The sequence below is a fragment of the Schistocerca serialis genome, chromosome 4 (assembly GCF_023864345.2).
Source record: "Schistocerca serialis cubense isolate TAMUIC-IGC-003099 chromosome 4, iqSchSeri2.2, whole genome shotgun sequence".
NCBI lineage: Eukaryota > Metazoa > Arthropoda > Insecta > Orthoptera > Acrididae > Schistocerca > Schistocerca serialis.
In genome coordinates, this window is record NC_064641.1 from 785,872,063 (window position 1) to 785,884,250 (window position 12,188).

The window sequence follows — 12,188 nt, forward strand, 5'->3', positions numbered from 1 at the left end:
ACCGTTCCTCACAAGCGTCTTCTAACCAAATAGCGTGCCTACGGAGTATCGTCTCAGTTGTGCGACTGGATTCGTGATTTCCTGTCAGAAAGGTCACCGTTCATAGTATCAGACGGAGAGTCATCGAGTAAAACAGAAGTAATATCCGGCGTTTTCCAAGGAAGTGCTATAGGCTCTCTATTGTTCCTGATCTATATTAACGACATAGGGGACAATCTGAGTAGCCGTCTTGGATTGTTTGCAGATGCTGCTGTCATTTACCGTCTTGTAAAGTCATCAGATGGTCAAAACGACTTGCAAAATGATTTAGATAAGATATCTGTATGCCGCGAAAAGTGGCAATTGACCCTGAATAAAGAAAAGTGCGAAGTTATTCAAATGAGTACTAAAAGAAATCAGCTAAATTTCGATTACGCGATAAGTCACACAAATCTGAAGCCTGTAAATTCAACTAAATACTTAGGGATTACAATTACAAATAACCTAAATTGGAACGATCACATAGATAATATTGTGGGTAGAGCAAACCAAAGACTGCGATTCATTGGCAGAACACTTAGAAAGTGCAACAGGTCTACTAAAGAGACTGCTTACACCACGCTTGTCCGCCCTATTCTGGAGTATTGCTGTGTGGTGTGGGATCCGCATCAGGCGGGACTGACGGATGACATAGAAAAAGTACAAAGAAGGGCAGCTCGTTTTGCATTATAGCAAAATAGGGGAGATAGTGTCACAGACTTGATACGTGAATTGGAGTGGTAATCATTAAAACAAAGGCGTTTTTCGTTGCGACGGGATCTTCTCATGAAATTTGAAACACAAGTTTTCTCCTCCGATTGCGAAAACATTCTGTTGGCACCCACCTATATAAGGAGAAATGATCATCACGATAAAATAAGCGAAATCAGGGCTTGCACAGAAAAATTTAAGTGCTCGTTTTTCCCGCGTGCCGTTCGAGAGTGGAACGGTAGAGAGACAGCTTGAAGGTGGTACACTGAACCCTCTGCCAGGCACTTTATTGTGAGTAGCAGAGTAATCACGTAGATGTAGATGTAGATCCATGACTTTCAAGATCTCATGTGAGAAAAGAGCGCACTGACTTTGATTTCACCGATGTTTTTGTAATACATGCTGAGTGACATCGAGACCATTCTGTTCGAGTTAAGCTCGGAATATGTTCTAAGATTCTACTACAAATGGACGTTAAGGATACACCTAATACACCCTTCGTCGATAGAGTTCCAGTTGCAAAGTCACGATTGTGGTGTCATCCAAAGATCGCACCGCCACACTATAGTCGACAACGCACATCGGTACCATGGACATTAGCGATGTCTCGCTGCAATCCACAACGACAAATGAGCGAGACTGAAGCAGACACGGCCTCTCTCTCAGCACAGCAGCGCTCTCATACAGAGGTCAATGATGAGCCGAGCTTGGAAGTACTCTGCCCAATTCCTGACGTGGGCTGAAGCAGTCAACATCATCGAGCAGGACTAGCGTTGGCCAAGTCTCAGATGGATACATACTTTTGCAAATGTTGAACATTGTACTTCAAGAGAACAGTGTTAATTAGTGTGTAAAGTGACGCTTTAACAGTCAAATGGCTCTGAGCACTACGGGACTTCAGAGGTCATCAGTCCGCTAGAACCTAGAACTACTTAAACCTAACTAACCTAAGGACATCACCCACATCCATGCCCGAGGCAGGATTCGAACCTGCGACCGTAGCTGTCGCGCGGTTCCAGACTGTAGCGCCTAGAACCCAGGCCGGCTTTAATAGTCAATGAAGGTTGTAAATTATCAAGCATTCCTGTGGCAAAGTATTGTATCAAGTTCAGTAAATCTTTTTCTCATTCATGTAATAATGTGAACCAAAATTTCATCCGCAGAAAATCCAATGACCTGTCTCTCAGAGCAATCAAAAAACCCACTGTCATGGGCAGACGATTGTAGTTTCATCTCATCCCAATACCGATAACTCCTCTCACTAAAAGTAGGAAAAGCAGTCGCGCAGATGAATATGCGATACCCTAGCTACAGTACTGCGGGCCAACACCCTTCGAAGCAATTGAGAACGAACGTGATAGCACTGAATGATCAGTGTTTCCGCCAGGCGAGAGCGCTGTGCAGCGGAACACAGGTGGTGTTAGCATTACTTTGACATTTATGCTAACGAGGCCGCGTCGGCCGCTCTGCAGAGATTGGCGACTGTCAGAGGGGGCAAACCACCCTCCGCCGCAGGCCTCGGCGTCGCTCGCCGGAGAGCGATTCCTTCGGAATGCCACATCAAAGGAGTCGGTTGGGCTGCGCTATCCCTCAGCGAGACATGCAGTTTTACGAAGTTTCGCCTGTGGCGCTGAGGGGTGCGCCCTTGGAACGTTCGGTAGAAAACTCCTGCAAACTGGCTCCGCGTGCACCCCGGTGACGAACTGAAAGCCTCAGACTCGAAACAAAAAGAAGAAAAAGGTAATAAACTGGTGCTTTAGCCCTTTTGAGCCACTTAACAGTCTTCAGAAACATGTTAAAATATTTAAAATGTTTTTCATTAAGCTCTCTGTAAAAGAATTTAGCCGAAGTCCTATAAACAGATTCTGTCTAACAAGGGAGGTCTCTCGGCTCGAAATTTGTATTTAAACATTTCTCCCCAGACCCATCTTACATCTCTGACTACGCCTGCGATAGCTTGTGATTGTACTGCTCTTGGTTTAGACACAACAGCGCTTGACGCGTGGAGGCTGGGAGTTTAACAACCAGTCAATCAGTTACTACAGCAAGTAGTTGACGTGTTTAGTATACGCGTGTCAGTACTGTCATACGTATCAGCAAAAATAAATGGAACCATTAATGTCTGAAACGTTTTACATATTGTAGCGTCCGCGTTAAGAAGGCGTCATCCAACAGAACAAGTAGTACGACTGGATGATGACACTTTCGCAATGTTTTTGGTGGATCTGATTATTCATAAACATGAATATGTATTTCACTGCTCAACTGAAGTTTTACTGTATACACAGGGGATGAAGACAACGAGTTTGTAGACTATAACGCGACTAAAACTGTTCAAGATTGTGGTGTTACTGGCAATGGCAGAAACACAACTCCTCAAAGAGAAGTTAACTGTTCTAGTGACTATGAACATTCGCCAGAAAATAAATCCAATACCGTTAGTACTTTAATAAAATATTTGGAAGGACGTCTTGAACGAACACACGCACACGCACGCACACACACACACACACACACACACACACGAGGGTTGGAACTTTAATAGTGGTTACTATTTACAGCTCGCACAAAATAGATACGTGTTTCAAAGGTTTACTGACCTTCAAAGTAGTCACCAGCATTGTGCATAACCCGTTGCAAGCGATGTGGAAGTCGTAGGATACTCTTAGCAGTGCCAGTTGTGTTGACAGTTAGAGCGGCGCGTTCTATTGCCCGACGAATTTGTAGCAGTTCTAAAGCGAATGCCGTGAAGGGTTTCCTTCAGTTTAGAAATCGAGTTGAACACACGAGAGCTTAAGTCAGGGGAGTGCAGTAGGTGGTATATCACTTAGCAGCCCCATCACTCAAACAAATCAGTAACAGCTTGCGCTGTAGGTGCTTGAGCATTGTCCTGCAAAATGATGGTCAGGTCCTGCAGAAAGTGTCATCAACAGCAGCAGCAGCTGACGTCACGCGTATACTGAGAATGATCACAGGTTTGTCTGACTTGACGGACAGTCTAACACAAGCGCTGCACATCCTGGCCATGCGCATACAATAAAAACACAACTGGTATCTCGCGGAGAGCTCTTTAGAAAATTCCAAATTTATAAATACTTTTAATGCTATACATGTCGCTCCCATACAACATCTCATCAAAAGTATTCGGACATCGTTATGTAATGCGCAATTGACCGCCGGATCTAACGAGAGGCGGCCCCGCCAGTATAAAATGAGGCGGGGAGTATTGTGCTGTAAATACAGAAGCACTAACAACATAATGAGTCGAGCAGGAATAACTTCGAACGTGAACTTATCATTGGATGTCACCGAAGTAACAGATGGTCAGACACATTTCAACCCTTACAAACTGGCGAAGTCGACAGCTGGTGATATGACTGTGAAGTGGAAACACGAAGCAAGAAACAGAGGTTGACCAGGCAAACCTCGTACACTGACGGTCACAGATCAACGAGCATTGTGTAGCGTGTTGATAAAAAATCGCATTAAATCAGCGGAAGTAATAGCTCGTGAGTTCCACAGTGCTATCCGTTGTCCTGTTAGAACAATGACTGTGCGTATTGAGTTAGGAGCAACGGTGTGCAATGGTCGAGCAGATCCTCATAAGCCACGATTTCTATGGTCAATGCTAGGAGACGCTTGACTTCGTGCAAAGAACGACGACTGTGGACAATGAATGAATGATATGGAGTGATAATTCACACTGTACCCTTTGACATTTTGATGGAAGGGTTTTGAGGTCGAATAGCTGGAAAACGTTACCTGCCTTCATGTGGATGTGAACATAATTTACAGCGTTGTGTGCTGTGTGCAGTAGAGGAACAGTTCGGAGACAATGATTGATTGTATCAGCATAACAATGTACCCTGTCAGAGAGCAGTATCTCTGGGGCAGTAGTTTATGAACAATAATATTCCTCAAATGCACTGCCTGGCCGGATTCCCAACACGAACCCAATGGAAGATCTCCGGGATAAGTTAGATTATTGAATTCACTCTAGACCCCACCATCTAACATCACTACGTTCTGTGGTTTCGGGCCATGACGAAGAATGGGCTGCCATTCTTCCACAGACAATCTGACATCATATTGAATATGTCCCCAACAAAGTTCAAGGCGAAGGGTGAAACACTCACCTTGAAAATAATCACTAATACGAGGATCGTTCAATAAGTAATGGCCCACATTTTTTTCCCATAACATATTTATTGTTAAGAGTCAGAATTTGGTGACAATATACATCAACAAGTCTTTCCATGTCCTATTTTTCTACGTAGCCTCCATCACTTTCTATGGCCGTACGCCAACGTTGCGGAAGAGCATGTATTCACTGCTCGTATAAGCTCTTGTCCTGTAGGCGTAGCCATGTTTTCACTGCATGACTGACACTCTCGTCATCTGCAAAGTGTGTTCTCCGTACAGAATCTTTAAGTGGCCCAAAGAGATCGAAGTCCGTCATCATGTCTTTTCCGGCACCATGACTTGTCTTTAATTTCTTCTTTTGTGGTGAATGGGGATGAAGCCACTCCATGGACTGCCTTTTTGTTTCTGGAGCAAAGTGGTGCCCCAGTTTTTGTCCGCTGTAACGATCCGTGACAGAAAGGCCTCTCCGTCCGTCTCAAAACGCTCCAACAATTCAGATGAAATGGCCTTTCGTTGAATTTTGTGGTCCGCTATGAGCATTCATGGAACCCATCGTGAGCACCTCTTTCAATATCCTAGAGTCTCGATCATTGCAGACGCATTTCCAATGCTGACCTACAGCTGTAGAGCCCATTGTCGAGTTGTGATGCGCCGGTCGGCACGAATAATGGCATTCGCAAGATTCAGCATCTCTGGAGCAGTGGTTGTGAAAGGACGTCCCGAGCATGGCTGATCATGGATCTCTGTTTCTCCATTTCCTGGGGCTGTAACTTTCTTTACCCATCTCCCAACTGTACTATCAACTGCAGCATCGCCATACACTGTTACACAAACGTTTATGGATGTTCACCATGGTTTCTTTTTCTGCACTCAAGAATTCAATAACTGCACGCTGCGTGTAACGTGAGCCGTATGTAGACCCCATTCTGAAGCTGTACTACGGCTCTGCCATCTGCCAGAACTGTTCGAAACTTCACCGGCGCACAGAGCAAACACCAAATGTGAGGCACCAGCAAGGCCATTGTCTAGGTATACTAATGGCTTTTTTTAAAAATGTGGAGCATTACTTACTGAATGACCCTCTTAAACATCCAGATAGTTTTTATCAGATAGTATAGAGTCTATAAAGGTGTTACTGCACAAACAGCTGCTAGCAGAAAAGTAGATGACCTTTATCTTCCCACCTCACATTCGTCGAAGCAACGGGAATAAACTGTAATATTAAAATGCACTTTGGTATACAAATAACCGTGTTTTGTACGTTAAAAAGTAAACAGGAACGCGTCTGCTAAAACGTCAGTGAATTTAGTGCTATATTCAAATCAGCATGATGCAATAGTTTATTATTTAGTAATATACTAGTTAAAAATAGTGTGTATTATTATATGGAAACTTCCTAGCAAATGAAAATTGTATGCCTGACCGGAACTCGCGCGCGGAACCTTGCTACTTGTGAGCTGTGCACTTAACGCCTGATCTATCCAGGCATGACTCACATCCCACCCTCATGGCTTCACTTTTGGCAGCACCTCTCTCCCATAGCTGTCACTTGCCAGAATGCTTCAAAACGACGCACATTTCGCTGCATGCTACAAGATCCATTTCCAGTACAAACCTTTTTGCTGTGCCTACTCCATAACTCTGCAATTTTTTTTTCCAGGAGTAATAGTTCAGCACAACAAACTGGTGAGCTTCTGAAAAATTTGCAGAGTACGAGAAAGGTACTGACAGGTGATTGGTCCAGCACATCTCACACAGTAAGAGCAGCACCCCCAAATGGCAAGGTTCCAGTTTCGTATCTCGGTCGTGCAATTTTAATGCATCAAGAAACTTTCTAATCATCGCACGCAATATCTCTGCTGTGATGCCCACTAGACTCTTTGATCAATCAGTTACTTTCAAATAGTGAAACAGAACAGATATTCCAGAAAGAATACACGAATGGTCACAGAAGCAAACCCATATCATCTGTTCTACTGGTGTGTTTTCCATACCCATTTCAACGAAGATCGAGAGTGAAATCTATTGGCTGTGATGCCATCTACCTTTCATTATCTACATCCACATACATACTCCGCAAGCCACATTTACCGTATCTCATCTTCGTCGTCCTTACGTGCGATGTACATTCGCGGCAGTAGAATCGTTCTGCAGTCAGCTTAAAATACCGGTCCTCTAAACTTTCTCAAATGGTTCAAATGGCTCTGAGCACTATGGGACTCAACTGCTGAGGTCATAAGTCCCCTAGAACATAGAACTACTTAAACCTAACTAACCTAAGGACATCACACACATCCATGCCCGAGGCAGGATTCGAACCTGCGACCGTAGCGGTCGCGCGGTTCTGGACTGTAGCGCCTAGAACCGCTTGGCCACTGCGGCCGGCAAACTTTCTCAATAGTGTTCCTCGAAGAGAACGTCGTCTTCCCTCCAGGGATTTCCATTTGAGTTCCCGAAGCATCTCTGTAACACGTTTTGTTCGAACCCACTGGTAACAAACTTAGCAGCCCGCCAGTGAAATGCTTCGATGCCTTTCTTCAATCCGACCTGGTACGGATCCCAGGCACTAGAGCAGTACTCAAGAATAGGTCGCACTATCTTCCTATGAGCGTTCTCCACTACAGGTGAAACACACTTTCCTAAAATTCTCCCAATAAACCGAAGTCGGCCAGTTGCCATCCCTACCACAGTCCTTACATACACGTTCCATCTCATATCTCTTTGCAACGTTACGCCCAGATATTTAAACGACTTGATTGTGTCAAGCAGGAACACTGTATCCGAACGTTACAGGTTTGTTCTTCTTACCCATCCGCATTGACTTACATTTTTCCACATTTAGAACTAGTTGCCATTCATCACACCAATTAGAAATTTCATCTAAGACACCTCATATCACCCTACAGTCACTCACCTTCGACTCCTTACCGTACACCACAGCATCATCAGAAAACAACCGCAGATTGCTGCTCACCCTGTCCACCAAATCACTAATGCATACAGACAATAACAGCAGTCCTAACACACCTCGCTGGGGCACTCCTGACGACTTCCTGCCCATCCATATCCGCATCAAGTGACGCCTATCAGCTGAGAATCACAGGACGATTAGTCAGTAACGTTGGGTCTTTGGACACCTGTTCGGCCGGAATTTGATGAGCACGTGCAAACACGGTAACTTCTTTCTGTCACGTTTCTAACGACGACCTTGCTTACTATGGAGATTCTGTACGATCAGCTGCCACAGACACACACCACGTCATTACCACGATTTACCTCAGCTGTGGAAAGATAACAAGATCGCCTGGTACTAGTTTCACGTCATATACAGAGCTCCGAGTCGACCGGTGGCCTATTTTAAAGGGCGATCAATATCTTGTTTTGTTGTTTTAAGAATTTCATAAGCCGTTTTTAATACCTCAATTTTTGCCGTTCTTTAAGGGGCTCCGGAACGCCCTATACTTGCAATGTTAAAATAACGCTTATAAATTACATCTTTCCTCACAAAGTATTTGAGGTAGGAAGTTGAACTTTTTACAGATTATTTATTGGAATATGGGCTACAACTTAACACACGGATTTTACAAAATTTTAGTTCAGTTATTAAAGATGATTTTTTTCATTTGTAATGAAAATTCACAACATTTTTTGCAATTTTTTATTTATATATTCAAAAATATACAGTTTTTTGGAAAAAGGCTGTGTTACATTATGCAGAAGGTACTGTGTAACATTTACTGAAAGTTTGAAACAAATATGTTTGGAAGATCCTTAGAAAACATGTAATTAGTATGAGAAAATAAAAGTTTTGGGAATCGAGCGACAAAGATTGGATTAACTTTTTAGTGCATTCCAGGTCCATTGGATGGATTATCTTCATCCTCTGCAAACTCCTCCTCCAGCTTCCTCTTGTTCCTCCTCCTGTTTACTCTTGCTTGTATTTCTAGACTCTTTACAGCCCTGTCTGCAGCCCGAAGGCGTTCCATGTCTAAAGCAAGCATCGCTCGTTGTTGTGTTCGTAGATTTTGCTACCATTTTCTTCAGTTGCAGTTACTGCAACACTGTTCCAAAAGGTGCTCATGTATGAACACTTATCACATTTCAGTTGTATTTCACTAGCAAGTCCTACGTGCTTTATTATGGAGAGTTCCAGACCAACTTCACTACAGTGAATACATCTTACACAGTTTGAAAAAATTCCTTTGAGAACCGACATATCAAATATTTCATTCACATCCGATTCGCCCATAAAACATTCATAGTTTTCACTCATTGAACCAAGCTTCTTCTGTGAAGTATTTTCTTTCGCACTTTGACTGCTATGGGCAGGTGTACTTGAGAGGTTAGGTTCACTCACTTGGTTATCGTCTTTATTGTTTACAGTAATAACACATACCTTTGGCTTTCCAACATTTCTCCTTTTCTTAAAAGCCTTCAGAGGATTTCTAATAACTTTACTTTTACTCATTATTATACTTCAACAAAACAGAGACTCAAGAAACAGAATTAATTACGAATATTTTCGAGATAACGATAGAGTAAATAAACATGAAACAATCGACAATCACACCAGCGCTATATATTGAACCATCACAGGTTAGCTACAACACATACTTTATCTCACATCACTAAAATGTACCTGATGAACACGGACGTTAATAATAACACCATTTGACAGCAGTTTAACAGCGCCACAGTGGGTCACGCCCATGTAGAACACATTTCAAAAAAAAATTAAAAATAGTTGTAGTCTTCAGAATTGAATAAATTATATATCTATTAAAAGGTAATAGTCTGCAGATTCAGAAAACGCAAAAAAGTAAAAATTGAACTTTTCATGATTTTGAGCCTTTCCGGAGCCCCTAACACACGCTCCCTGATCACCTAATCCAATTCAATTAGTAATCGCTAACGATATACAGCACAGGCCATTATCAGGAAACGAGTAAGTGCACTGACATCCCAGGCGTTCTCACCGTGGAAAATGCACCGCCCATACTTACAAGTAAACCTACCCAAGCGATACAATTCTATTTTGATCGGCATTGAATATGTAGTAGTGCAGAGCAAAATAAGAGACAAACATACTTTTATATGTGCTCATACGGCTGTTAAGTGCCTGAAACACCTTCTTGAAAGAAATGAAGTTTAATATTTCTTAATGACTACCGTTGAAGTGGTAACAGATTTTAAAAAATGCATCCCGATTTCTCGAAGACACATTTTTTTCGAATTCGAAATGCATACAACATTTTTTAACCAAAAAAATTCAGAGTGCCCTCATTATTGTAAAGATTTACAATAACGTTAACTATAATGCACAAACAATTTCAAATCTAACATAATTAAATCTGGAAAGGTTACAACCTGGAAAAAATACACTAAATGTAAAAAGAAAACACAAATACAACGCAAGATATTTCATAAAATTAAAAGAAAAAACATATAGAACAATATATGTAGCATATACAATTTAGAATATATTTACATGGGACAGACTTGTTAAACAACCCAACATGACAAACGGCATTGAAGCGGACAAACATCGGACATGCGTATAGCGATGTACTGATATTTCTAGCTTATTTCTGACAAATGTGTCTTTGGAATACCACTTCATCTTATATCATTAAATGTGCTATTAACAATGCTACACATTTTACTATTAGCAAAATGTCGAAATGAAAAATAAAACAGTGCGGGGGAGAGGATCTCGAAAAAAAATGATTTTTTCGACAAATCTAGGTGCACCGTTGAAATGCATAAAAACCATGGAACTTTACTTTGCAGTTTTTTTGTATCTTGGTTTGGTTTTGTTTTGCTTTAGGGCGCAAAAAACAACTGGGGTCATACACGCCAAAGTCAAAACTATACAACACGTAGACAGGGAGGAGTTCAAAAACAATTATACGTCATTCCCAATTGACATAATAGAAGACAGCTAAAAACAGGCACGTGGAAAAAGGGCTAAAAGAGACCATACAGAAACGGAGGTCCAAAACTAACAATTAAATGGCCTTCGCCATATTGTTTTGTCGGATAAAAAGTAAAACAAGGTCGACAACCATGGCGTCATTTGCTAAACGGCCGATAACTCAGACGGCAAAGCCAAGCGGGGACGTAAACGGTTAAAAAATGGGCATTCCGTCAGGAAGTGGTGGACAGTTGTTACCATTTCAACGGTATTCATTCAGAAATATTAAACTCAGCTTTTTTCAGGGGAGTGTTTCGTCCCCCTAATAGCTACATGGGCACGTATAAAAAAATTGTGTGTCTTATTTTGCTCTAAACTACAACATATTCACACCCAATCAAAATAGATGTGTTCTCCTTGGGTAGGTTAACTTGTTAGATTAGCGTTCACACGACACGGCAAGAACAGAAACCAAGGACGCCAGTCCTCTGTTATTTGTATGTAAACAGGGAGGACTTGGCAAGCCCACGTTTAGCGGAGAATTCATTCTCAAATGGAGATAACAACGAATATAACGAAGTTACGCGAGCCAGATGTTAACAGACGGGACTCTTATTCTGTTTTAAGCTCAAGAAATCCCTGCAACGATAATTATCTGACGCTTAAACTAATGTCAAGCACCGGCTCGATTATATCCAGACATTAAGATTAAGGGTGAAGCCGTAATTTAAAATTCAGACGTTGAGATACTTTGTAAAATCTTCCGGTTTTCAGTAAACGCTCTTGATTGAAAGAGATTTTGAAGAATTTAGTCGGCAATGAATATGCAGATGTAGTTACTCCAACACCCTTAATTTCTTCACCCTTCTTGGAGAACGGGGTTCATGAATTTTTAATGCAATTAAGTGAAGGTGTTACTTTTGACGTTCGAACTCGCATCTCATTAATGACAACGAGTAAGTCAAGAGCATAACGAAATTATTTTATTAGTTTATCCAAATAAAGACCTTAATACTCCAATATCGTAAATTATTTACACTGACAAGGTCTCGTAGGCCACGAACAATAACTAAATCACAGTTTCACCCACTTAACTTATTTCATCTTTACAGAAACCCAAATGTAAGTAACCCTGGCAGAATAATGAAAACACAATTCCCAGAATGAACAGATTTCTTTTTCTTTTAATATTATTCCTTGAGATTAATCTTTACTTTCATCACCTTGTTAATTTTGCAGCACAACACGAACTTCCTAAATTCAATAACGTTCCTTCTTGGTTTTTTAATTTATTGCTATTTCTTCAACAACTACTCCCTTCAGTCTCTACTGCACATAGTTTACCAGCACGCTACACTCTATCACGATCCATTATTCCTCAAACTACAATCATAAAGTTCTA

At 41.6% G+C, this 12,188-nt stretch overlaps 1 protein-coding gene across 1 annotated transcript in view; it reads right to left on the reverse strand.

Annotated features, from left to right (window-relative positions):
* Positions 1-12,188, reverse strand: part of LOC126474765 (protein-L-histidine N-pros-methyltransferase-like) — a 479,354-nt gene that overhangs the window by 366,199 nt on the left and 100,967 nt on the right. The gene's annotated exons all lie outside the window — the stretch shown is intronic.